We start from the raw sequence: 25,499 nt of genomic DNA, 5'->3' as shown, positions 1-25,499 counted from the left end.
TTAAATGTGCACCTCAACTCTCCTGTTTCCACCAGAACTGTCCGTCGGGAGCTCCACAGGGTCAATATACACGGCCGGGCTGCTATAGCCAAACCTTTGGTCACTCATGCCAATGCTAAACGTCGGTTTCAATGGGGCAAGGAGGACAAATCTTGGGATGTGGAAAATGTGAAACATGTATTGTTCTCTGATGAGTCCACCTTTACTGTTTTCCCCACATCCGGGAGAGTTACGGTGTGGAGAAGCCCCAAAGAAGCGTACCACCCAGACTGTTGCATGCCCAGAGTGAAGCATGGGGTGGATCAGTGATGGTTTGGGCTGCCATATCATGGCATTCCCTTGGCCCAATGCTTGTGCTGGATGGGCGCGTCACTGCCAAGGACTACCGAACCATTCTTGAGGACCATGTGCATCCAATGGTTCAAACATTGTATCCTGAAGGCGGTGCCGTGTATCAGGATGACAATGCACCAATACACAAAGCAAGACTGGTGAAAGATTGGTTTGATGAACATGAAAGTGAAGTTGAACATCTCCCATGGCCTGCACAGTCACCAGATCTAAATATTATTGAGCCACTTTGGGGTGTTTTGGAGGAGCGAGTCAGGAAACGTTTTCCTCCACCAGTATCACGTAGTGACCTGGCCACTATTCTGCAAGAAGAATGGCTTAAAATCCCTCTGACCACTGTGCAGGACTTGTATATGTCATTCCCAAGACGAATTGACATTGTATTGGCCGCAAAAGGAGGCCCTACACCATACTAATAAATTATTGTGGTCTAAAACCAGGTGTTTCACTTTCATTGTCCAACCCCTGTATATATCTATGTATATATATATATATATATATATATATATATATATATATATATATATATAGATATACAGTGTGTATATCTATATATATATATATATATATATATATAAGCAGCTGCCAAACTGCTTGGAGGTCATAAAACCACAACACATAGGGAGCATTTAGTTGTTAGTTCCACAAAGGGTTGAAGGGATGAGGAAACTTGAATTCTAGAGGTCAACAAAGACTCTGTGGACCATTTTGTTTTTTGTCTGTTGTACTGCTTCCCTTTAAGAAGCCACATTTATTAATCATAATAAGGATAATGCCAAGGAGGTGGCACCCAATGTTACACCCACAGATCTTCATGGAGTGCCAGGGTAGGCGGATTGGTTGACAATTGGGGCATTCACTACATGAGAATGATGCCCGAGCACAAATATAATTATTTAAAAATGGAAGTAAAAGGAAAAAGAAATTTAAACCACTTTATATCTGAAATTGTAACTATTTTATCCTTACATCTTTTCAGTAAGAGAGGTGTCCTGTTTTAATGTTTGGTGAGGTCCCATGTGGAGGAAGCAGGCGGAATCAGCCGAGAGAAAACCAAGAACCTGCGGCTACTGGGGAAAACTAGGCAGGGGAATGACTGAACAAAATAAACACAACGTAAACACAGATAAATACCAACTAAACAAGGCATAATCACAGGAATCCACACAAAGCAAAAACTAAGAAGGATTGACAATGCAAAATTTTGAAAATACCTAACACAAACAACTGTGCCAAAACTGAACCCAAAGTCCTACAAATCATGTCAGGACAAGGAATGAGGACCCTACATCCTTTTCAGTCTCCATTTGGAGACAATGCAGCTGAGCTGGTTGGTGGTTCTCCCCAGGCTGAAATTACAGTGGCAGAGAGAAATGGCTGAGAAATTAAACATATACATACGATCATAAGATCTTAGATCAACAAAAGTCTTCTACTCCAGCTCTTTTCTGTTTTTTTATATATTTAAATACATTCATTCATTAACTATAAAAGCCAGTAAGTTACTTTACGTTTTTTTTTCTTTCGTAAACACGTTTCTGTTTTTTTTTTATTTTGACTACTTTATTGACAAATGTCTTAGTTGTGCCTGGTGAAAATGGGCTTCATCGTCGTTGTTGCTGTTAGTTCTGTGTCTATTTAATTGTCTATTTAATTGTGTTTTGAACAATCTGTGAAGTCTACGCTCACTAGCTGCTTACATTTTAAACATCAAGTAGATTATACATTATGCAATATCATTGGATTTAGAGCTTTTGAAATAAGTCTTGCTAAGAAATACAGGTCCTTCTCAAAATATTAGCATATTGTGATAAAGTTCATTATTTTCCATAATGTAATGATGAAAATTTAACATTCATATATTTTAGATGCATTGCACACTAACTGAAATATTTCAGGTCTTTTATTGTCTTAATACGGATGATTTTGGCATACAGCTCATGAAAACCCAAAATTCCTATCTCACAAAATTAGCATATTATTAAAAGGGTCTCTAAATGAGCTATGAACCTAATCATCTGAATCAATGAGTTAACTCTAAACACCTGCAAAAGATTCCTGAGGCCTTTAAAACTCCCAGCCTGGTTCATCACTCAAAACCCCAATCATGGGTAAGACTGCCGACCTGACTGCTGTCCAGAAGGCCACTATTGACACCCTCAAGCAAGAGGGTAAGACACAGAAAGAAATTTCTGAACGAATAGGCTGTTCCCAGAGTGCTGTATCAAGGCACCTCAGTGGGAAGTCTGTGGGAAGGAAAACGTGTGGCAGAAAACGCTGCACAACGAGAAGAGGTGACCGGACCCTGAGGAAGATTGTGGAGAAGGGCCGATTCCAGACCTTGGGGGACCTGCGGAAGCAGTGGACTGAGTCTGGAGTAGAAACATCCAGAGCCACCGTGCACAGGCGTGTGCAGGAAATGGGCTACAGGTGCCGCATTCCCCAGGTCAAGCCACTTTTGAACCAGAAACAACGGCAGAAGCGCCTGACCTGGGCTACAGAGAAGCAGCACTGGACTGTTGCTCAGTGGTCCAAAGTACTTTGTTTGGATGAAAGCAAATTCTGCATGTCATTCGGAAATCAAGGTGCCAGAGTCTGGAGGAAGACTGGGGAGAAGGAAATACCAAAATGCCAGAGGTCCAGTGTCAAGTACCCACAGTCAGTGATGGTCTGGGGTGCCGTGTCAGTTGCTGGTGTTGGTCCACTGTGTTTTATCAAGGGCAGGGTCAATGCAGCTAGCTATCAGGAGATTTTGGAGCACTTCATGCTTCCATCTGCTGAAAAGCTTTATGGAGATGAAGATTTCATTTTTCAGCACGACCTGGCACCTGCTCACAGTGCCAAAACCACTGGTAAATGGTTTACTGACCATGGTATCACTGTGCTCAATTGGCCTGCCAACTCTCCTGACCTGAACCCCATAGAGAATCTGTGGGATATTGTGAAGAGAACGTTGAGAGACTCAAGACCCAACACTCTGGATGAGCTAAAGGCCGCTATCGAAGCATCCTGGGCCTCCATAAGACCTCAGCAGTGCCACAGGCTGATTGCCTCCATGCCATGCCGCATTGAAGCAGTCATTTCTACAAAAGGATCCCCGACCAAGTATTGAGTGCATAACTGTACATGATTATTTGAAGGTTGACGTTTTTTGTATTAAAAACACTTTTCTTTTATTGGTCGGATGAAATATGCTAATTTTGTGAGATAGGAAGTTTTGGTTTTCATGAGCTGTATGCCAAAATCATCCGTATTAAGACAATAAAAGACCTAAAATATTTCAGTTAGTGTGCAATGAATCTAAAATATATGAATGTTAAATTTTCATCATTACATTATGGAAAATAATGAACTTTATCACAATATGCTAATATTTTGAGAAGGACCTGTATTAGACTCCAAACATTTCGACTATAACAGAAGCACACTTTTGGAATGATAGTTCCTGTTTCTTATTCTCATTGTTGGGAGAACTTTGTGTTTGACGGAGGTAAAATATGCTTGAGGTTTCATGGTTTAGTGAGACGTAAGAGGAAAAAAAACCTGAACCCACATCTAAAACCACAAGAAAATCACATAAAAAAGATCAAACTAGGTTAAAATAAAAAAAATACAGCGTTTTGACGGCATTTGTTGTGGGGCATCTAATTCATTTTCAGTTAATGCATTCTCTTACAAACCAAGTAAAAAAGGTAACAAGGTTCTTTCTGATTAATTACTTACTGGCTTTATGCACAGAAAACGTCATTAATCTGCTACAGCTAAAAGCAAAACTCTGATTAATTAGTCAAAACTTATTTCATCCTAACAGTTTAATCACACAATGCTTCTTAAAAAATTGTTTTTAGCAAAATAATTTGCTCATAATTTGATGTAAACCCTGGAAGGTTCCTTCTTGTGTTCTTGTCAGCTAACAGAAAAAAATCTGATAGGTTTATGGATAAAATGTGCTGAAGCTTTGTTTAAAGGAGATATACAGATAAAAGTTTTATAAATGAAGTTTTTGATGGTATTAAAACTAATAGTTCTCAAACTTGTAGTGGATCTTCCCATTTAGAGTAGTAATACACATTTTAACAAAACTATGGTTTCAAGTCTTTTTTTCTATATATATGCACAGCATGTTCTAAACTGTGCATTTTTAATTGGCTCCACAAAGAAATCTCATTTGCAGGTCGTCAGACTTAACTGTCACTTAGTTGTTTAAGTGTAGTCACTTTTTTTCGAATGCTGATTAGGAATTTTACTGGGGAAAAGAAAATATATTCTGGTGCATGTGCCCCAATAAAATGTGACTGACAATGTGTGGTCCACCCAAACACCTCAAAATCATCTAAGTTTGATTAAACCTTTTTTTTTTTACATCTATTTTCTTTACACATAGCAAGATATTATAGACAGAGTCGCTAAGGGGGCTTTTGTAACTCTATGCGTTACATTAACGCTCAGCTTGGACTCCTGCTTTACTTGCACTGCCATACTTGCACACTGATCATCTGCACTGTTGTATTGCTCTTGCATCTTATACTGCTCTATATTTACTCTCACTCACTTAAAACTGTGCACATATATTTATATTATATTGTAGATATGTTTATACTGTTTAATTTGTATTGTATTGCACTGACTACGCCAAAACAAATTCCTTGTATGTCCAAAAACGTACTTGGCAATAAAGCTTTTCTGATTCTGATTCTGATTCTGATTTTTATCTTAAAAGGCAAAATTGCATTTTTTGTCATTGGACTTAACAAAGTCTATATCTGGTATTGATCAGGAGATTACACTGGAACTTTTATTGGTTAGAAGCAAAGTTTCTTTTCATTGATGACAGTTGCAATGTCAACCTGCCAGCTAAGGTGGCCTTAATTAAAATGAAAATGAGATATTGGTCCTTTTAGATCAAGGATCAGAGGCCCAATAAGTCCTTTATGGATTTATGTGCATCTTGTGTTGCAGCCATTTCACTAGTTATAGTTTGATAGTTGTTTATCTTTAAGTGAAGAGATTTTGACATCATGCTGGGTTGTTTGATTGCCAACACCAGGTTTTGGGGTTTTGTTTAATTTAAAGTATGACTAGGTGTACAATGACCACATTGTCAGGAATTGTGTTTACATTGTGTTTACATTGACACAAATCATATTAATATCCTTGTCTTTACCAAGAAAGGCCAGTGTTTGTGGATTTTGTTGGGGAAATCTCTTGGAATTTCGCTCTGGAGCTTCTTCTTAATTTTCCTAGCTGCTTCCATTTATCAGTAGCAATGTCTCAGGTAATGTCTTACTTTCTGCCCTTGTTGCTTCAAGATGTTCCATGTCCTAAGATAATTTTTTTTTACATTTTTATTTTAATGTTGTTTTCAAAATTATTGATGTTCTAGATTACTAGGTGGAGCTGTGATTTACATAGTCTTAAAATACTGCCAAGCTATTTTCTTAGAAAGTTGCAGCTTGATTATACAGACAGGACTCTTCTAGGAGGAAATGTGATATTTTCTTATGCTATTGTCACCACTGCTGACAAGCAGTCAAAGTTCTGTTCATGAAAAGCCTTCCAGGTTGAGCACTAGACATAATACACACAGATTGAGTCTTTCTGCCACATAGAGCAACTGAAGGAAAACAACTAATTGAGTCTCAGAGGCTGTCAACCTTTAAGCAGTGTGCAGGTATCAGAGAAAAAGACCATGCTGGTAGTCCAATTCCACAACTTGTTTTATCTTTGCAAGTTTTTGCTTTGAAACTATCTCAGTATTTCCTACTTAAACTGTGAAGGACTAACTTTTAAGAAGTTGTGACCACATGGGCGCAGGGTATTAAAGCCAATACAAGTAAAATACATAAAAAATAATCTCATTTTCCTGAATGAACTTGACTAATACTGCCATTATTTTACTAAGAAAGAAAACACATATAACAGTCAAGTTTCTTTCAAACATTATCAAGTCTTGACCATTGAGTTTAGTTGTCCTGTTCAAATTTGCCTTGTGGGTCTGTAGATGATTTTCTACTGAGTCAATCAAGGTGTTATGTAAGGTCCTGCTAGACTACAGGATGCCTGGGTTGTTTATAAAGACTATCTTGCCCTTGTAAACCCAAATTGAGAATTTTGTGGTTATTCTTGGCACAAAGTTGATCTGTTCTCTGTGTGGGTTGGAGTCTGTCTGGGCTGCCCCTTGTCACTGAGCCTATTTGTGGTCTTCATTAGGCATGTTTACCTGGACCCTGGATACAGTCCAGCACACACTGGGTAGAGCCTCAACAAGAAGGTGAACACAGCTTTTGATTTGGATATACAAGGGCCAAATAGCTCTTGTATGTATCCCTGGCACCCGATACTCCTGCAACATCTCCTTCGGGGGGAAAGGACAGACACGGTTGTAAACTTTCTCATGATACATAAAACACATGCGAAATGGACAATCACATTTTTGTGACAGCTCTACGAGGGTGGACATTTGGTTCAGTGTTTCACAACGTGGACAGAAGTTACACAGTTCTTCCTGAATCCGAGGTTTGTAAATCTGTCATAGGATTCCTTCAAACACTATAGAATAAACTCGGAGTGTGAGCATAGTCTGCAACAATTAACACTAGCAAACTCTTGCAAAAAAGCTAAGTGACAATTGATATGAACCGTTATAACATTTACTGTAGTTTTTTTTATCTCTGAAGAATTGTGTTTTTATACAATTCCAGTTATGGCACGTCACTGGGTAACAGCATATCCAAAGAGAAGCAATCAATCAGTCTATGATTTAGAGACACCTTGATCAATGTGTTATATCACTCCAAGGTTATTTATCAGCCCAACTAATTGACTTTGATGGCATTTTCTTTCTAAGAAATGAAATGCTGAGGGGATGCTGCCACACATACTGGTGCTCTGATATACATGTGATTAACAAACAAAACTAAAAAAGTATTTCTGCATCCAAATACAGTCCCACTTTACACTCATATTCTCTTTTAAAATCACAATTTTGTAACCAACTCAAGTGCACTAATCAGCTACAGCTTTAATCTATTAATAACACTTTTCTGCCTGCACAGGACAATTCTGTGATAGCACCACAATATGTAAGTGACAATCCATGAATGAGGGACTTGATCTAATTTTGGATCGCGGCCCTGATGAGGATGAAAATATCAAAACTGAAGGACAAGCACTGTGAGAAAGTAAGCTGCTGAAATGCTGAATATAGTTCAGACTCTTACCGTTGTACTGATGAAGAGGCACAAGATAATGCCACATATTCAGTGGGGGGCTGAACACAGTTCACAGAAATGCATGCTTTCCGAGCCAGTATCGTTTGTGTTTCCTATTTCCTTCTACTTTCCAAACGTTATTCTATGATCACGTATTATAGGTTATGGTTTAATAATTAAAAGAGAATTAGAAATATAATTTATGTGTGATTAGACTGTAAGCTTTAAAAGAGACAGTAAGTGAGGGTGATTTTGCTGCATATTGGAAGAATTAGAAACTAGACTAAAGAACATTGCCAACTTATTTTTTTTTTCTATGACTTTCAAAATAGTTTTTCTGATTCTTTTGACAATAATTCAAGCCATGAAATCTGAATTAATTAAGATAGACAAATCCCACACAGAGAACATCTGTAGTAGAAAATGTTATCATTGTCCAAATAAGGTTAACCTTAATCAAAAGGGAACATCTTAAGTGGGCATAAAAAGATTCCTCCTTACATCCTGATAGTTTTCATGTGTGTGAAAGCCTTTAATTGCTCGATTCAAGGACTGTTTTGGTAAATGCCATTTAGGAATGTTCTTTTTATGCATGAAATGTGGGCTAGTTTACATCCTGACTTGCTTCTATCTATTAATCACATTGTTATAGGCTTCAGTCATAAGAAATAAGACATTTGCTCTGACTGTCAATATAGTCATGTGCCCCTTTTTCATTAATACCTACTCAGTGAGGTTCGTCTCAGGTCAGTTCTACTCTACACGGTTCTGTTTGTTTTAATGATGGTGTGATGGTCAATAGTGATGCGGCCTCAAAGTCTGAAGAAGTAACGTGATGTGATTTGTAGTGACTCAAGCACAACAACAATGGAGGACCTGCTGCTTGGTCGTTGGTATAGCGTTTAGCAGAGTGAAAAAAGAGCCAGAGAAGGCTGAGCGGCAAGAAGAAATACTCTGGAAAAGTACAGGACACAGAGGGAAGCCATGGACCTGTACAAGCTAATGACATGAGGGTAAGCTAATGCTACCTCATGCTAACTTGCTATAGTAGTCATATATACAAGAAGACCAATGAACAATGATTTAACAGTTGAAGAGATTAGATATCGAAAAATGCTGTAAACAGTGACACTGCTACCTACCCAATCAGTGATCGGCAGTTTTCAGTGATCATGTTCTCAGCACAACTTGGCATGGTTGGAACTGCAAGCTGGCACTAAAAATAGTGACACTGAGAAGTAACAGTAACTAATGCCTAAAAAGCAAGTAGAGCTATACCAAACCGAAGTAGGGACTAGTGGAAAAGAGGCAATAGGAATAACTATTTATATACTTCTTGTTTCAATTGGATTTCAGACAGAAATTTAACTCAAATTACGTAAAACAGGCTTTTCAAAATAACAGAACCACAGTAGGGACAAAAAAGGGGAAGTTAAAAAAATAAGCATATTTTCTAAACAAAACATGTTCATTGTTTGCACTACAACTTTTATGTGACTGTAACGTCTTCAGTAGACCTACATTATTCACACAAATAGTTCAAGATCAGCTGATGTCACACACTATTGGCAGAGGTCCAAGAAATAGTAAAAAATAATAGTATTACTGTGAAAGCTGTAAAAAAATATTTAGTAGCAGTTACAATGGTGAACATGCTATTCACTGACATTAGGGTGTTGTTGTTGTTTTTCTAAGGTTAAGTAATGAACGTGGCTGATTAACCACTGTACTGTGCCATATTCATTTGAACCACCAAGTATACCGTTCCAAGGCACAGGTTGCTGGGAGAGAAGCCATTATATTTCATGGGTCAGAAAAAGTACTAGGGTCTGGAGGGCATGCGAGTCTTTGTAAATTTGCCATCCACTTTTAAAGATTTTACCTATTCTACTGCTGATTAGCAGACCCATGAATCAAACACGGTCGGGACTGGTGAAAACAACTTCTGCTCAGAAAATCTGTCACCCCCTCGGGCTTTTATTTATTAATGCCTCATGTCACGTGTTGGACTCCCCGCTAAGACCCGCGGCTGTGCAGCCGTTGATTGGCCGCGTCTTTGTCTCTGTCTCCACCCAGCAGCGTCCCCTGCCGCCGTGCCCGGCCACACCTGCATTAAACGGGGGAAGTCCGTCGGTGCGGTGAGCTGGCAGCACAGAGACACCGAGTCTGTGGACGGACAGCCGACGGAGGCAGCGAGACGAGCACCTACAGCCGCTGCAGTCGCGAGGATCGGAACCTCCTGATCCAAAAGGCACTGAAGGTGTTCTGCGAGAGACAGCTGTGGGGCTTTACGCAACCCACACATGGCTGGAAATTAATAAAAAAAAAAACAACCGAACTGCAGGTGCAGAAAAGAAGACATCAGGCAGACAACCCGAGCTTAGGTAAGACGTTTAATAATCCAACATCCCTAAAGAAAAGAGTTGCCCTGTCAGGGTATAACTTTTTATTTTCTAAATCAGATGCATTTAATTCGGTCATTTAAACTTTAATTCAAGTTTTTGTATAATAACATAAATTATTTATTTGAATTCTTTTAATTTTGTGTGGATGCTTGATTGGTTACCTACTTATTTACACAATAAACCTGCCAGCCATGTTGTCTTGCTTATATTCTGTGTGTTACCATTTATCTGTTTCGCTTTTTTTTGTTTTTATCTTTGAAAGAGTTTGAAAGAAACTCGCTCTCTTTTACAATAGGATATTGTTATAGCTTCTTATCTGATCTTTAAAGTGCTCCAACATGCTTGGCGGTGTGATAAAAAAACCTCTGCCATAGCCCGTTATGACAGGAGGCTCTTCAATCACTCATCAGCTCTTAATGGGTTTAAATGTTTATTTAACATTGTCAAATATGTTTTTACTCTGTGAACTCTATCTGACAATAATTTAGATTTGAAGGAACGTGAATACATTTACACACTACAAACTTCAACGATTTGAATGAAAATCATACTAATCTGCATGGTGCTCCTTTTCCAGCTGTGTTGAGGCCTGTTTTGTCAAAAATAAACAGTCTATTTCTGTTCCATCAAACAAAAGGAAGTAAAACCTGTTAATACTGTAACACACCCTAACCTTTGCACTGGCAGGAAGTCCAGTCTCAAAATACTGACTGTAAGGCTGAAATACACTGTCATCAGTTCACAAGGCTACAGTCAAATCAGTTTTGCTGCATTGTGGAAAATCCATAAAACACACATAAAGGAAGTGTTATTGAAGCTGTATTCAATATTGCAATTGGAACAGGTCGATACACGGTGCACGGGCATGACCCCCGATGGGCTGCTCTTATAGATCGGTCATAATGTTGACAGCGGATTAATCATGACAGGGCATATGAAGTAGTTTTACGTGCTGTCGATCTCAGTTTTCCAAAAACACTTCTCAGTGTTTTTAAGATGACGTCTCACCCTTAAAACACAAGTCAGGCAAAAACAACATGTGATAGACCTCGTTAAGAAAGAGCCTGAAGTCAATAACGGGAGCGAGATGAAAGAAGAGGAGAAAAACAAAGTGAGTCAGTAAATGAGTCTGTAGTGGAGTTATGAGACTAGTGTGTGTGTGTGTGTGTGTAAGAGATGGACATCACACACACAGTGGAAGTATAGGGAACATCATAATATGAAATATTCTCCAGAGAATTTGTGTACATGCACACTGTGAGATGTGTATAGTGTCGGCAATAGCAGTTGTATTGATTGTGCTCATATCTGTCCCTGGGAACAAAACAGTCTCTCTAATAAGTATAATCAGAACCACACTGTTGTAATTATGAATATGAATATATTATTTAATATTTAATGTTAATATTTTAATATTTTATTGAATAATATTTCTGTCTGTTAAGGGTTGTCCTGTGAATAACAGCCCAATAAGGCGGTGATATTAGGACAAAATCGAAAGGGATGAGCCAAGCTCTGACATTATTGAACAGCAAAACTCTGCACACACATGGAATGAATTCACACAATTTCTTAAAATACAAGAATTTATTAACAAAAATAAGTCAACTCAAAGTCAAACATATTTCAATCAACAAACTCTTTACTATGCTAAAACAATCCAACTAAACTACCAAGCAGAATTAAAGAATAAGGAAGACTAATGGGCTATGTACAATATAAACAAGCTGATCAAAGATGGTTGAAAACCCTGACCGAAAGAGTGATACAACATTACCATGTAATATTTATGTTTGAGAACCAAGAATTATCTTATTATTGAAGAATCTGGAAATGAAGCGAAGTTAGTCTTGGAACTAACTTAGGTAATAATTGGCATACCTTTAGACAACCATTCACAATGCAAGATCAGATAAACTATTATTTTAATAAAATAATATTTTAATAATGATTTGCTGAATAAAACCAACCTTCTGAATGACCAATTCTCAACAGTGTTTAATTAGCTGCTTTTATTCATTAAAATAATATTTAAAGAAATATTATTAAGGAAGCCCCTCTTTGAACCGTCACCTTAACGTGGTGGAGGGGTTTGAGTGCTCAAATGATCCTAGAGGCTATGTTGTCTGGGGCCTAAATGCCCCTGGTAGGGTCTCCCATGGCAAACAGGCTCTAGGTGATGGGTCAGACAAAGAATGGTTCAAGAACCCCTCATGAAGAACAAAATATCGAGGCACGTGACGTCGCCCGGCACGGCGGAGCCGGGGTCCCACCCTGGAGCCAGGCCTGGGGTCGGGACTCGTCGGAGAGCGCCTGGTGGCCGGGTTGCTCCTCGCGGGACCCGGCCGGGCCAAGTCCGAACGAGAGACGCGAGGCCATCCCCCAGTGGGCCCACCACCTGCAGGGGGAACCATGAGGGACCGGTGCAAAGAGGATTGGGTGGCGGACGAAGGTGGAGACCTCAGCGGCCCGATCCCCGGATGCTTAGGCTGGCTCTAGGGACGTGGAATGTCACCTCGCTGGGGGGGAAGGAGCCTGAGCTTGTGCGGGAGGTCGAGAGATGTCGACTAGAAATAGTCGGGCTCGCCTCCACGCACAGCGTGGGCTCTGGAACCCATCTCCTTGAGAGGGGTTGGACTCTCTTCTACTCTGGAGTGGCCCACGGGGAGAGGCGGCGGGCTGGTGTGGGTTTGCTTGTTGCCCCCCCAGCTCAGCCGTCTCGTGTTGGGGTTTACCCCAGTGGATGAGAGGGTTGTATCCCTGCGCCTTCGGGTTGGGGAGAGGTCTCTGACTATCATTTCAGCCTACGGGCCGAGTGGTAGTGCAGAGTACCCTGCCTTCTTGGCGTCCCTGTCGGGGGTGCTGGATAGTGCCCCTCCCGGGGACTCCATTATTCTGCTGGGGGACTTCAACGCCCACGTGGGGAACGACAGTGACACCTGGAGAGGCGTGATCGGGAGGAATGGCCTCCCCGATCTGAATCCGAGTGGTGTTTTGTTATTGGACTTCTGTGCTAGTCACGGATTGTCCATAACGAACACCATGTTCAAACATAAGGGTGTCCATCAGTGCACTTGGCACCAGGACACCCTAGGCAGGAGGTCGATGATCGACTTTTTTGTCGTATCATCAGACCTTCTGCCACATGTTTTGGACACTTGGGTGAAGAGAGGGGCTGAGCTGTCCACTGATCATCACCTGGTGGTGAGTTGGATCCGCTGGAGGAGGAGAAAGCCAGACAGACTTGGCAGGCCCAAGCGCATAGTGAGGGTCTGCTGGGAACGCCTGGCGGAGCCCTCGGCCAGGGATGTATTCAACTCCCACCTCCGGGAGAGCTTCGACCAGATCCCGGGGGATGTTGGAGACATAGAGTCCGAGTGGACCATGTTCTCTGCATCTATTGTCGATGCTGCTGCCCATAGCTGTGGCCGTAAGGTCTGCGGTGCCTGTCGTGGCGGCAATCCCAGAACCCGGTGGTGGACACCGGCAGTAAGGGATGCTGTTAAGCTGAAGAAGGAGTCCTATCGGCTGTGGTTGGCTTGTGGGACTCCTGAGGCGGCTGACAGGGTACCGTGAGGCCAAGCGTGCTGCGGCCCGGGCTGTGGCAGAGGCAAAAACTCGGGCCTGGGAAGAGTTCGGTGAGGCCATGGAGAAGGACTACCGGTTGGCCTCGAAGCGATTCTGGCAAACCGTCCGGCGCCTCAGGAGGGGGAAGCAGGCCAACACTGTTTATAGTGGGGGCGGGAGACTGCTGACCTCGACTGAGGACATTATCGGGCGGTGGAAGGAGTACTTCGAGGATCTCCTCAATCCTGCCATCACGCATTCCGTGGTGGAAACAGAGGCTGGGGACTCGGGGTTGGACTCTTTCATCACCCAGGCTGAAGTCACCGAGGTGGTTAAAAAGCTCCGCGGTGGCAAGGCTTCGGGGGTGGATGAGATCCGCCCTGAGTACCTCAAGTGTCTGGATGTTGTAGGGCTGTCATGATTGACACGCCTCTTCAACATTGCGTGGCGGTCGGGGACAGTGCCTCTGGACTGGCACACCCTCCGGTCCCCCTTTATAAGAAGGGGGACCGGAGGGTGTGTTCCAACTACAGGGGGATCGCACTCCTCAGCCTCCCTGGTAAGGCCTACGCCAGGGTATTGGAGAGGAGAGTCCGACCAATAGTCGTACCTCGGCTTCAGGAGGAACAGTGTGGTTTTCGTCCCAGCCGTGGAACACTGGACCAGCTCTATACCCTCTACAGGGTGCTCAAGGGTTCATGGGAGTTTGCCCAACCGGTTCACATGTGTTTTGTGGACCTGGAGAAGGCATTCGACTGTGTCCCTCGTGATGCCCTGTGGGGGGTGCTCCAGGAGTATGGAATCGGGGGCCCTTTATTAGGGGCCATCCGGTCCCTGTACGAGCGGAGCAGGAGTTTGGTCCGCATTGCCAGCACTAAGTCGGACCTGTTCCCAGTGCATGTTGGACTCCAGCAGGGCTGCCCTTTGTCGCCGGTCCTGTTCATAACTTTTATGGACAGGATTTCTAGACGCAGCCAAGGGCCGGAGGGGGTCTGGTTTGGGGACCAGTGGATTTCGTCTCTTCTTTTTGCGGATGACGTGGTCCTGCTGGCCCCCTCTAGCCAAGACCTACAGCATGCGCTGTGGCGGTTCGCAGCCGAGTGTGAAGCGGCTGGGATGAGGATCAGCTCCTCCAAGTCCGAGGCCATGGTACTCAACCGGAAAAGGGTGGCTTGTCCTCTTCAGGTTGGAGGGGAGTTCCTGCCTCAAGTGGAGGAGTTTAAGTATCTCGGGGTCTTGTTCACGAGTGAGGGAAGAATGCAGCGGGAGATCGACAGACGGATCGGTGCGGCTGCCACAGCAATGGGGGCGCTGTGCCGGTCCATTGTGGTGAAGAGAGAGCTGAGCCGAAAAGCAAAGCTCTCAATTTACTGGTCGGTCTACGTTCCTACCCTCACCTATGGCCATGAACTTTGGGTCATGACCGAAAGAACGAGATCACGGATACAAGCGGCTGAAATGAGCTTCCTCCGTAGGGTGGCCGGGCACTCCCTTAGAGATAGGGTGAGGAGCTCGGCCATCCGGGAGGAGCTCGGAGTAGAGCCGCTGCTCCTCCACATCGAGAGGAGCCAGTTGAGGTGGCTCGGGCATCTATACCGGATGCCTCCTGGACGCCTTCCTCGGGAGGTGTTCCAGGCACATCCCACCGGGAGGAGGCCCAGGGGACGGCCCAGGACACGCTGGAGGGACTATGTCTCTCGGCTGACCTGGGAACGCCTTGGGCTCCCCCTGGAGGAGCTGGAGGAGGTGTCTGGAGAGAGGGACGTCTGGGCGTCTCTGCTGAGTCTGCTGCCCCCGCGACCCGGTCCTGGCTAAGCGGAAGACGACGAACGAACGAACGATTATTAAGGAAATAGTAAAATAATATTTAAGGAAATATTATTATTAAGAAGATTTACTTTATTTATTTTTATTTGAAAAAGAACCAAATCTTTCTGGAGAAATGGGGCTTAATGGTGTTTACTTACTTATCAAGTTTAGTAAAATAATGTTTAGGGAAATATTTTACTAGATTGAAAACCAACAACCTTTTTGGGTAAATGATCTTTAGCAGGCAAGCACGTCTTCTTAGCTGTTGGCAGTTTAAGCTAACAAAAGAAACTTGTAGCTTATCATCAGAATCAAACACATATCTTTTAAAATACCGCAAATAAAAGGGTTAAAACACATAAGCATGGACGGCGCGTTATGGCCGATCGTCTGAGTTTAAAATAACCCTTTTAAATAAAGTTTTTCTTAACTTTAAAACAAACACAGAACACACAAACTGAGGGCGTGTGCTGAGCAGATAATCTGCTAGCACTAAGATAGCTGAGTTTCAACACCAACAAAACCAAACGTCATAAAATAAAAAAAATATGTTTAGATTATTTCATCCTAAATTATTTCTCTCTGCCCAAACCTAACCTCTCAGTTGAACCATGCTGAGGAGAAGTTGTCCAGACGATGAAGTTTGAAGAAAGCTTCTACAGTGAACAAAAGGTTTAGCTTCCAGCTAACGTCCGTAGCTGTGGGTGGAGGGGCGGCTCGCTCTGTCGGCCGGCCGAACTGCACGCTACAGCTGCAACCACAATGCCGCGGTCCCGTTGTCCCTCCATCAGACCAGGAAAACCGCTCCACTCGCCGTCGTAGAGACAAGGTCTCTGCTGGGGACTCTCTGGAACACAGTTTGCTTCTGTAGACCTCAGAGAGAAAGTCAAGCAACGCTGGTACCTTAATGACCCCCGTTCATGAATGAATGCCGGATGCAAAAACAGCAGTTCATTCGTACTTAACTTAGTGCATATGATCACCTGATCGTATGACATCTTGGATCCAGTTTGAAGAGTTATGTCTGTTTGCCAGCAAAGAGACATTAGTCTCTCCTATCCAGATCCTCTCGAGATCAGTGTGGAAGAGGTCAGTTCGTTGGATAGGGGGGGGGGTTTATACGGACAGTGACCTCACGGGAAGTACGCTGTCTGGCTGGAAGTAGGTTGCTGTGATTTATTTTTGAAAGTTCCAGAAAAGTTCGTACCGGACTTTCACATGGCTGTGGGTCCCAACAACACAATCCATGCAAAAAACTACAATGATTTATTTCTCATAAAGATTTTCTCCTAAATTTGTTCTAACATTGCTTCAATGATGCATTAATATTTTGTTACTTTAAACAACCAAAGAAACGAATTATAGCACAAGATTACTTGCTTGGACAAATAAAGTCACACCTTAATTTTTGGCATAGTCAATTATTTTGTAAATGTATCTTTCGGATCAAAGAACATAAACAACTCAAAGTTTCTTTGGAATCACAGTACAGTACTGAATCGATTTGTTCATCAGTCACATTCAGTCAGTTTTGTCACGAGATAAAACTATTTTATTGGGATTTTTTATGATAGACCAAGAAAGTAACGCATAATTTCAATTTTAAGGAAAATTTTTAGTTCTATCCATCCTCCCATCAACTCTGACCAGCTTCCATTACCTGTTGGTGAAAAGCATAACCGCATCATGATGGTACCACCATCATGTTTCATTATGAGGGTGGTGTGTTCAAATTGATTTTTTTCCCCGAACAAATTTTGCTTGTGGGCCAGGAAGTTTCATTTTGGTCCCATCAGACTAGAACACTTTCTTTCACATGTTTGCGCTCTCCCCTGCGTAGCTCATGAGAAACAGTCCACCAGCTTTGCTGCACTTTTCATCTTTATGAACTCCACCCTCTCTTCATTCATGTAGGCTGTCTTAAACCGTGAATCAACAAATGTCGCCATGTCTAGAAGGTTGTTGGGGGTATGGTCATCATACTTTTCTTTGAGGTACATGAGGATACCCTCTTTGATTGCTTTTGTGAGCTCTGTGTCCCCATCCTTCTGGCTGAGGATTTTGTTGTTTAAGAGGTGCAGTACTGGTTTCAGAAAAGATACAGTGATGTACTTCTCGCCCTACAGAGCATCAATAAACTCGAACAGTGGACCCAAGATTTCTTGCCTAAGTCAAATAGCAAAGGAAATAGGTTACTTTGATTAGAAGGTGAATCTAGGGCTGCAAACATAATCAGAATCCACAATAAAAACAATCAGTGTGTAATGTCCAGTGTCCATGTCTCATCTTGTCTGCAAGGAGGACCTGCAACAGAGCTTTCTCCTGCTCCAAGAACCTCTCAATCATCTGCTGCCGTGAACCCCACCTTGTGGGGGTTTCTGTGATGAGCTTATGGGGAGGCAAACCCAGGACTGCTTGAGCCTTGGCCAAGCAGTCCTGGGTTTTCTCTTCCATGAATTGGAGAAGGCACTACCACCATTTTACAGACTCCAACTGCACGTTCCACAGCCTGCTTTGTAGATGCTGGTGTGGGAGCTTTCAGAGCGTTCTCTGTTTAGATGAAATATAAAATGAAAAAGTATGTAATGTAATCACATGTTTCGATAGCAATTTTTATTTTATCATGTATATCTTAAACAATGTATGGATTAATTTTATAATAAAATTTATGATGATACAACTAGATCTGATGGCAGCTAGCATCACAATTTAGTCTTTGTCATAACAGGTAGTTATAAAATGAAAGGAGAGTATAACTTGTTCAGTAATAATGTCTTGTACGTAGGTTGATCATACATAACACAGGATAACCAAACAAATTACAATTCACTAATATCTTTGTTGTTAGTATAATATCCTCATTGCAATATTACACTAGGCCATTTTAAGATTGGTTTATACTCACCAATAGCTAGCTGTAGACGGTGACCAAAGCATTGTAGCCGTTCCCACTCATTCAGTTGCATGGCAGAGATGTTGTTAGTGGCATTATCCGTGGTGACACAAACTAGGTGGCATTCTTGCAGTCCCCACGACTCCAGTGTATCTCTCAGACCTAGATAGATGAATACTTTATTAATTAGCGGTCTCTCTTGGAATTAATACAGTAAAAATGACAGAACAGTATAATAAAAAGCACAATACAAGACCAGCCAAGCCAACGCTGCATAACAGCCCTTCACAGATATATATATATATATATATATATATATATACGTTAGTAAAGTAATTATAAAGAGAATAAATACGTAGCAATAGCAGAAATTATACTATTATTATATTATTGCACAAGTAACGTACCTTGGGCCAACATGGCTCCTGTGTGGTCATCTGGAAAGTAGGCAGTCTGTAAACAGCGAGCACAGATGGTCCAGTCTTCACTGATAAAATGGATGGTTACGCTCATGTAGGGCTGCATCACTCTGCTTGTCCACAGGTCAGTTGTCAAGGCATAATGCACCACACCACGAACCTCCTTTTCTACTTTGGCCCGGCATGTGTCATATAAGCAAGGCAACTTGACTTGATTGAAGTGCTTGCGACAAGGCATAATGTACCTCGGGTCAAGGATTTTGACGAGGTCTCGGAAGTTGTCCTTTTCAACTGCATACACAGGGGTCATGCTTTTACATATGTAATGCAAGATGGCAGCTGTGATTTGTTTATGTCGCTGGGACGTTTTCTCCCAGCGACGTTTTCTCATACGGCGTGCCTTGTGCTAAAGATTGCGTTATCTTCGGCTGGCCATAGTTTTTCTTTTTGCATCTTGCCCTGGCTGTTTCACAACTTGCTTTACCTCGCAGTTTTTGGATTCTCATGTATTCTTTTTCATGGTTCTTCTTTAGGTGATCGACGAGGTTTGTTGTGTTGGCGTCAGGCGAGGGAACAGTCTTGTAGCATACTTTGCAAATGACCGTTTTCTGCTCCGTGTCGGACTTCTTGAACCCAAAATGTATCCAAATCACAGATGTACCCCCTCTTTTTGGTAAAAGAGCTTCATCTTGGGCTGCCTGCATACTTGTCTCTGTTTGTTGCAACACGGGGTGTGAGACTTCAGCCACTGTCGTCTCCATCTTTCAGCACTCATGAGTTAAATAACGTAAAGCATGTCGCAAACCGGCTTGTGAGTCACATAACGTAAGGCAGCGTCATGTCACAAAACCACAAGACGGAGCTTTTTGCGAAAAACGTATTTTTTATTCTTGTTTATCACTTATAAACTGACTGTATGCAAAGTGACAACACTAATACATTTGTCGTAGCCAACTTTATGAAATATTTGCTTGAATAATTGATAAAATCATGTTAGAAACAATAGAAGAGAAGTTGCACAATAGACACTTTTCTATCGTCCCCACGATATGTATTGTCTTATCGCCCAGCACTATAAACTACTTTTAAATATAATATGTATCACCAAAAAAAGCATAATATTAAGAGTGAAAAATCACAGTGGCAGTGTTAATAGGAGCACTAGAAGAAAGGTTGGGCCAGCTCTGTATTTAATATTTTATTATCTATCGTTTAAACAGAGTGCTAGATTTCAGTGTGTTAAGTTGTTTTTTTGAAAGGTTTTTCATGGTGAACACAAGCTGGTATGTAAAATACTAATAATCAGACAACTAATTTCAAACTACAATTTGCTGCACAGCATCGTGAAATCTTTAAGCATACAGAGATGGGTTTTAAAAAGCAACGCCAGGTGTTATTTGTAAAAAAGTAGACTTTTCCCCTATAATCGGCAGCAATATGGGAGAAGGAGACCTGCATGTTAATTGGTGATTTGATTAGTGTTCTAATATTCACAGATGTGCACAACCACAGGGAGCAACTGGCTGGCCAGAGTTTTTATCTTTTAGACTTTTTGTTTTAAATTAAGAATCACTCCTTCATTTCAGACATCCATTGGGTTCATACGCTGCTGAATGTTTTGTATAATTCTGTTTCTTTACAGTCAGTTTAAAAAGTTTGTATTTAGGGAGATGGTGTAATTATTTGTCAGTTAGATCATCAATGTTTCAACTTGCAGCTTTTCAGTTCAAATATCATAGAGCAAAACTTCCAACTTCATGTTTATCAGTAATTTAAGTGCATTTATTCTATTTAATTTGCCACATTGTACTTTTACAGTTTTATTTTTTGTTTTTGTTTCGGAGACCTAAAAGGAGGCACCCTCCAAGGGTCTTTTTTACCAACAATGCACCAATTTGTAGCAGCCTTAAAGACGTCCCATGTCTATTTTAACCATCTGTGATATTAAGTGCTTTTTAATAATCTGCTCACAGGATAGTGCTAGGAAATCGGGGTATGTGAACCATGAGAATTATGTCATGTTTATAGGTTCGCAATGACTTGTTTACAAGTACAAAACTGAAATAAGATAGGATGAAATGTTAATAGCCTGATATAAAATCAAAGAAAAAGGCCACTGCTTTGCTTTTAACTCTTAATAGGCACAATGTAATGTTATGAAAGGGTCAAAGTAGTTGAGCATGTAAAGAACTGCTTCTATTGTTTTAGCAGGGAATCGAAATATTTTTTCTGCACTTAACAGACCCCTTTCATTGTTCAAAGTAAAGCGGGAGCAGAGCCATGGTGTGTTTACAGTGATTTCCTTATACTGCCCCAAAACATCTGTTTGGCCAGTTTAAGATTGTCAGGTGAGGGTGTTTATGAGTGTCTGCGTCTGTGATTGGCTTTGTGATTGACTGGAGGTCCATCCTTGATGCACTTTACCTTATGCCTGATGACAGCCTCTTTGCCCCTGAAAAAAGAATGACTGTACACAGAAGGTATGACATGACCTCCAACAAGTACTGTATTGAACCATATAGTGTTACTTTTTATCATTTTCAACAGCAATTTTAACTGAATTTAAGCTACAGCATTAAAGGTTGTCTTATGTTAAACTGATGGTTTTAGAACATCTAGGCTTTTACTGGTAACATCCATTTCTGTAAGAGATTAGTGAGGTAGAGTAGATTATGTTGACACTGGAAAACAGGTGTACATGTTACAATCCTGTACCTGGATCCAGATGAAGATCTGTGGCAATAGCGAGCCACTGCGAGTCTTACCTTTCTCTTCTACTCATCCTGTCTGCAGCACCAAAACACCAGCCGACAGCACAAAGGAGAGATATGATGTAGCCACAGAGAGGTTGCCTGGTTGTAAGACAGAGGAGCAGATGAGCAAGGTGGTAGAAAGGTGCATAAAACTAGTGTATAGGGGAGAAAAGTTGTAGATTAGTGTGTATCCATGTTTGCATGTGGATAGCATGCCAGGAGGAAAATTTGTTAGCTTTTTGGGCTGCTCTGGGGCTGTATTTTACAATAAAGTGAGAAAATATCTCAGACAGAAAATTGCTTACTATACTGACTGGGAAGATTATGTGAAATGGGAAGTTTCAAATCTACTTAAATTGCCCAAAAGTCTATAATCACACGAATAACTGTTAAATCGTTCAATGAAACAAGAGATGGTGATGATTTTATGAAAGTCAGATAATTGACTTTAAAGTGCAGCTGAGAGTGATGCACATACATGTAGATATCAGCTGTTAAACAAAAAAGAACATTTAAACTGAAAGTGCAGTATGATGATTTAAAGTATCACTCCTTCTTGGGAGCTGCACACCTGCAGGATCACAACTTTCAAAGCATTCATCTCAAAATTTAAGATATTTTTCCATAGAGTCTATTGGATAATTGAGTCATAATACTAATTGGTTTGTGATGTGCCTCTTCTAAGCTTTAGTGTTTTCAACCAATGTCATTTTGGTCCTTTGGAGTCCAGAAGTGTTTAGAGTTGGGGAGATAGTAGCGAGTAATGTTTTAAATCTAATTTGATGTAGAAATAAAAAATTTAGCCAAAGACATCACATTGCTGGCAAGTGTGATGGGAAGCCTATTAGTCATAGTCAAAACAACAGTGTAACTCAAGAACAACATCCTTTCCTAATTTAAAATAAAAGTATTGAACATGGCTACATAAGGATGTCACAGTTGAAGCATTTCCATGGGTTTAATAGTTTAACTGATACAGGAACTAGATGGTGCTTCGCTAGACAGACTTTGTTCAATAACATTATCAAATGTTGTTGGAGTCATCCATTTTGGTCGCACAGTTGAACATGCGCAGCTCAACAGACGTTGCAGCTCTGACATCACCCGGGATTATAAAACCCGTGGAAAATAAACTTTCGTTGCGATGTCCAGCATGTCTCACGGGATGACGCAACGGAGGCGGATGTCTGGAGAGACAAAAGCTCGTAGGCGAAACTTTTCTCCACAGGGCCATTCCCGGAAGGGCTTGAAAGCTGGAAATCTGTCTGATGCAAGGTCAGAAGATTCATAGATTCACCGGCGCAGGTGAAAAACCCACAGAGCTTTTATTTCCAAGAAGATGAGTTTTCCTCCTTGTGATTCAGTCAACAAAATGGTTCTTCATACACTGCTCAAAAAAATAAAGGGAACACTCAAATAACGCATCCTAGATCTGAAAGAAAGAAATATTCTCATTGAATACTTTGTTCTGTACAAAGTTGAACGGGCTGACCACAAAATCACACAAAAATCATCAATGGAAATCAAATTTATTAACCAATAGAGGCCTGGATTTGGAGTCACACACAAAATTAAAGGGGAACAACACACTACAGGCTGATCCAACTTTGATGTAATGTCTTTAAAACAAGTCAAAATGAGGCTCAGTATTGTGTGTGGCCTCCACGTGCCTGTATGACCTCCCTACAACGCCTGGGCATGCTCCTGATGAGACAGCAGATGGTCTCCTGAGGGATCTCCTCCCAGACCTGGACTAAAGCATCCACCAACTCCTGGACAGTCTGTGGTGCAACATGACGTTGGTGGATGGAGCGAGACATGATGTCCCAGATGGGCTCAATCGGATTCAGGTCTGGGGAATGGGCGGGCGAGTCCATAGCTTCAATGTCTTCATCTTGCAGGAACTGCTGACACACTCCAGCCCCATGAGGTCTATCATTGTCCTGTATTAGGAGGAACCCAGGGCCAACCGCACCAGCATATGGTCTCGCAAGGGTCTGAGGATCTCATCTCGGTACCTAATGGCAGCCTGGCTACCTCTGGCGAGCACATGTAGGGCCGTACGGCCCTCCAAAGAAATGCCACCCCACACCATTCCTGAGCCACTGCCAAACCGGTCAATCTGAAGGATGTTGCCGGCAGCAGATTGCTCTCCACGGTGTCTCCAGACTCTGTCACGTCTGTCACATGTGCTCAGTGTGAACCTGCTTTCATCTGTGAAGAGCACAGGGCCCCAGTGGCGAATTTGCCAATCCTGGTGTTCTCTGGCAAATGCCAACCGTCCTGCGGTTGGGCTGTGAGCACAACCCCCATTTGTGGACGTCGGGACCTCATACCATCCTCATGGAGTCGGTTTGTAACCGTTTGTGCAGACACATGCACATTTGTGGCCTGCTGGAGGTCATTTTGCAGGGCTCTGGCAGTGCTCTTCCTGTTCCTCCTTGCACAAAGGCGGAGGTAGCGGTCCTGCTGCTGGGTTGTTGCCTTCCTACGGTCTCCTCCACATCTCCTGGTGTACTGGCCTGTCTCCTGGTAGCGCCTCCAGGTTCTGGACACTACGCTGACAGACTCAGCAAACCTTCTTGCCACAGCTTGCATTGATGTGCCATCCTGGATGAGCTGCACTACCAAAGCCATTTGTGTGGGTTGTAGAGTCCGTCTCATGCTACGATGAGTGTGAAAGCACCACCAACATTCAAAAGTGACTAAAACATCAGCCAGAAAGCATAGGTACTGAGAAGTGGTCTGTGGTCCCCACCTGCAGAACCATTCCTCTATTGAGTGTGTCTTGCTAATTGCCAAAGATTTCCCCCTGTTGTCTATTCCATTTCCACAACAGCTGTGAAATTGATTGTCAATCAGTGTTGCTTCCTAAGTAGACAGTTTGATTTCACAGAAGTTTGACTAACTCTGAGTTATATTGTGTTGTTTAAGTGTTCCCTTTATTTTTTTGAACAGTGTATTTCCTTCTGAACAGATGAGAAGTTTACCATTTTTCTTGTGAGTTGATCACGGATGTGTGATCCCCACTCCCCTCGTTTTCCTTCAGACCTGACCCATCCTCAACCGGTGGAGAGAAGAAATCAACGTCAAAGTAATTTCGTTCTTTTCTTTGATATTAAATAGGTCCCTTTAGAAGTCTGGACAGTATGAGGCATAGTTAAGGTGATTTAGAATCACCAGTAGTTAATCCAAGGTATCAACTTGTTGCATGCAATACTGATTGAAGTGTTTTATGCTGAGTGTTTTATTTGCTGTGCAAGGTGTACGTTCATGTTTTTGTCCGGCTGATCCCAAATCAGCCAGGAGTTAGAAGTTGGACTTTTAAAGTTTTTTATTCAAAGCAACAGCGGACTGGGCCTCGCCTGACCACTCCTATGTTTCAGTTTTATTACTGGAGTTTTTCCACTGAGTTCCCGCCCCCGAGATTTATGACTCTTTGTTTGACATTTGGGGCAATTAGCTGCTAGTGGCTAAAGGGGTGCAGCCCCACCGTTTTATCAGCTGATTGTCGCAATCAAAACGTCAGCACACCAGGAGGGCTTCATTCCAAGTTAACCCAAATTGCACACTTTGTCCATAAAACTGCTGGTTTGATCTTCATACACTCAATGCGCATATATTTTCTTTTATTATAATTGCTAGCTAGTAATTTTTATCCCCTTGGGTAGAATGGTGCTTGTTAGTTAGATGAAGTTTTTTTGGACCAGAATAATGGTATATCAGAATTATATGGTTTCAATAAATCTTCATATATATAATTAAGAGAAGTGTTCGTGTTTATTTCGTGCAAGAGTGATTTATCTGTCAAAACAAGGTCAAAGTTGCCCCACCTTCAGTGAAGCGGTTGAATAAACAGTGACATTTAGTGGTTTTGGTTAATAATTTATCAATCATTAGTGATGAATAACTAATTGTAATTATTAAGAACTTTGAGTCCATAACCACAACACCAGAGGACATCTATGATTTCTATTTGTAAGTAATAATTTTTTGTTAAGAAATTATTTTCCTGAATTATGATTTTTTTTAATTATAATTTTTGAGAAATATGAATTGATCTATAATCATAATCCTTACAATGTTAATAT

General features: G+C 41.8%; 1 protein-coding gene across 4 annotated transcripts in view; it reads left to right on the top strand.

The window, feature by feature from the left end:
- LOC124873626 (transmembrane protein 125) overlaps nucleotides 1–25,499 on the top strand; it is a 55,270-nt gene that overhangs the window by 7,705 nt on the left and 22,066 nt on the right. For 3 of the 4 annotated variants that reach the window (XM_047374388.1, XM_047374387.1, XM_047374385.1), the window contains exon 1: nucleotides 9,662–9,946. The exons of the other annotated variant lie outside the window; for it this stretch is intronic. The gene's annotated coding sequence lies outside the window, so the exon portion shown is untranslated. Of the gene's footprint in view, nucleotides 1–9,661; nucleotides 9,947–25,499 lie in introns of those variants that run through there. 4 annotated transcript variants of the gene reach the window in all.

Source organism: Girardinichthys multiradiatus, chromosome 9, assembly GCF_021462225.1.
Source record: "Girardinichthys multiradiatus isolate DD_20200921_A chromosome 9, DD_fGirMul_XY1, whole genome shotgun sequence".
NCBI lineage: Eukaryota > Metazoa > Chordata > Actinopteri > Cyprinodontiformes > Goodeidae > Girardinichthys > Girardinichthys multiradiatus.
This window is presented reverse-complemented; position numbering and strand designations above follow the sequence as displayed.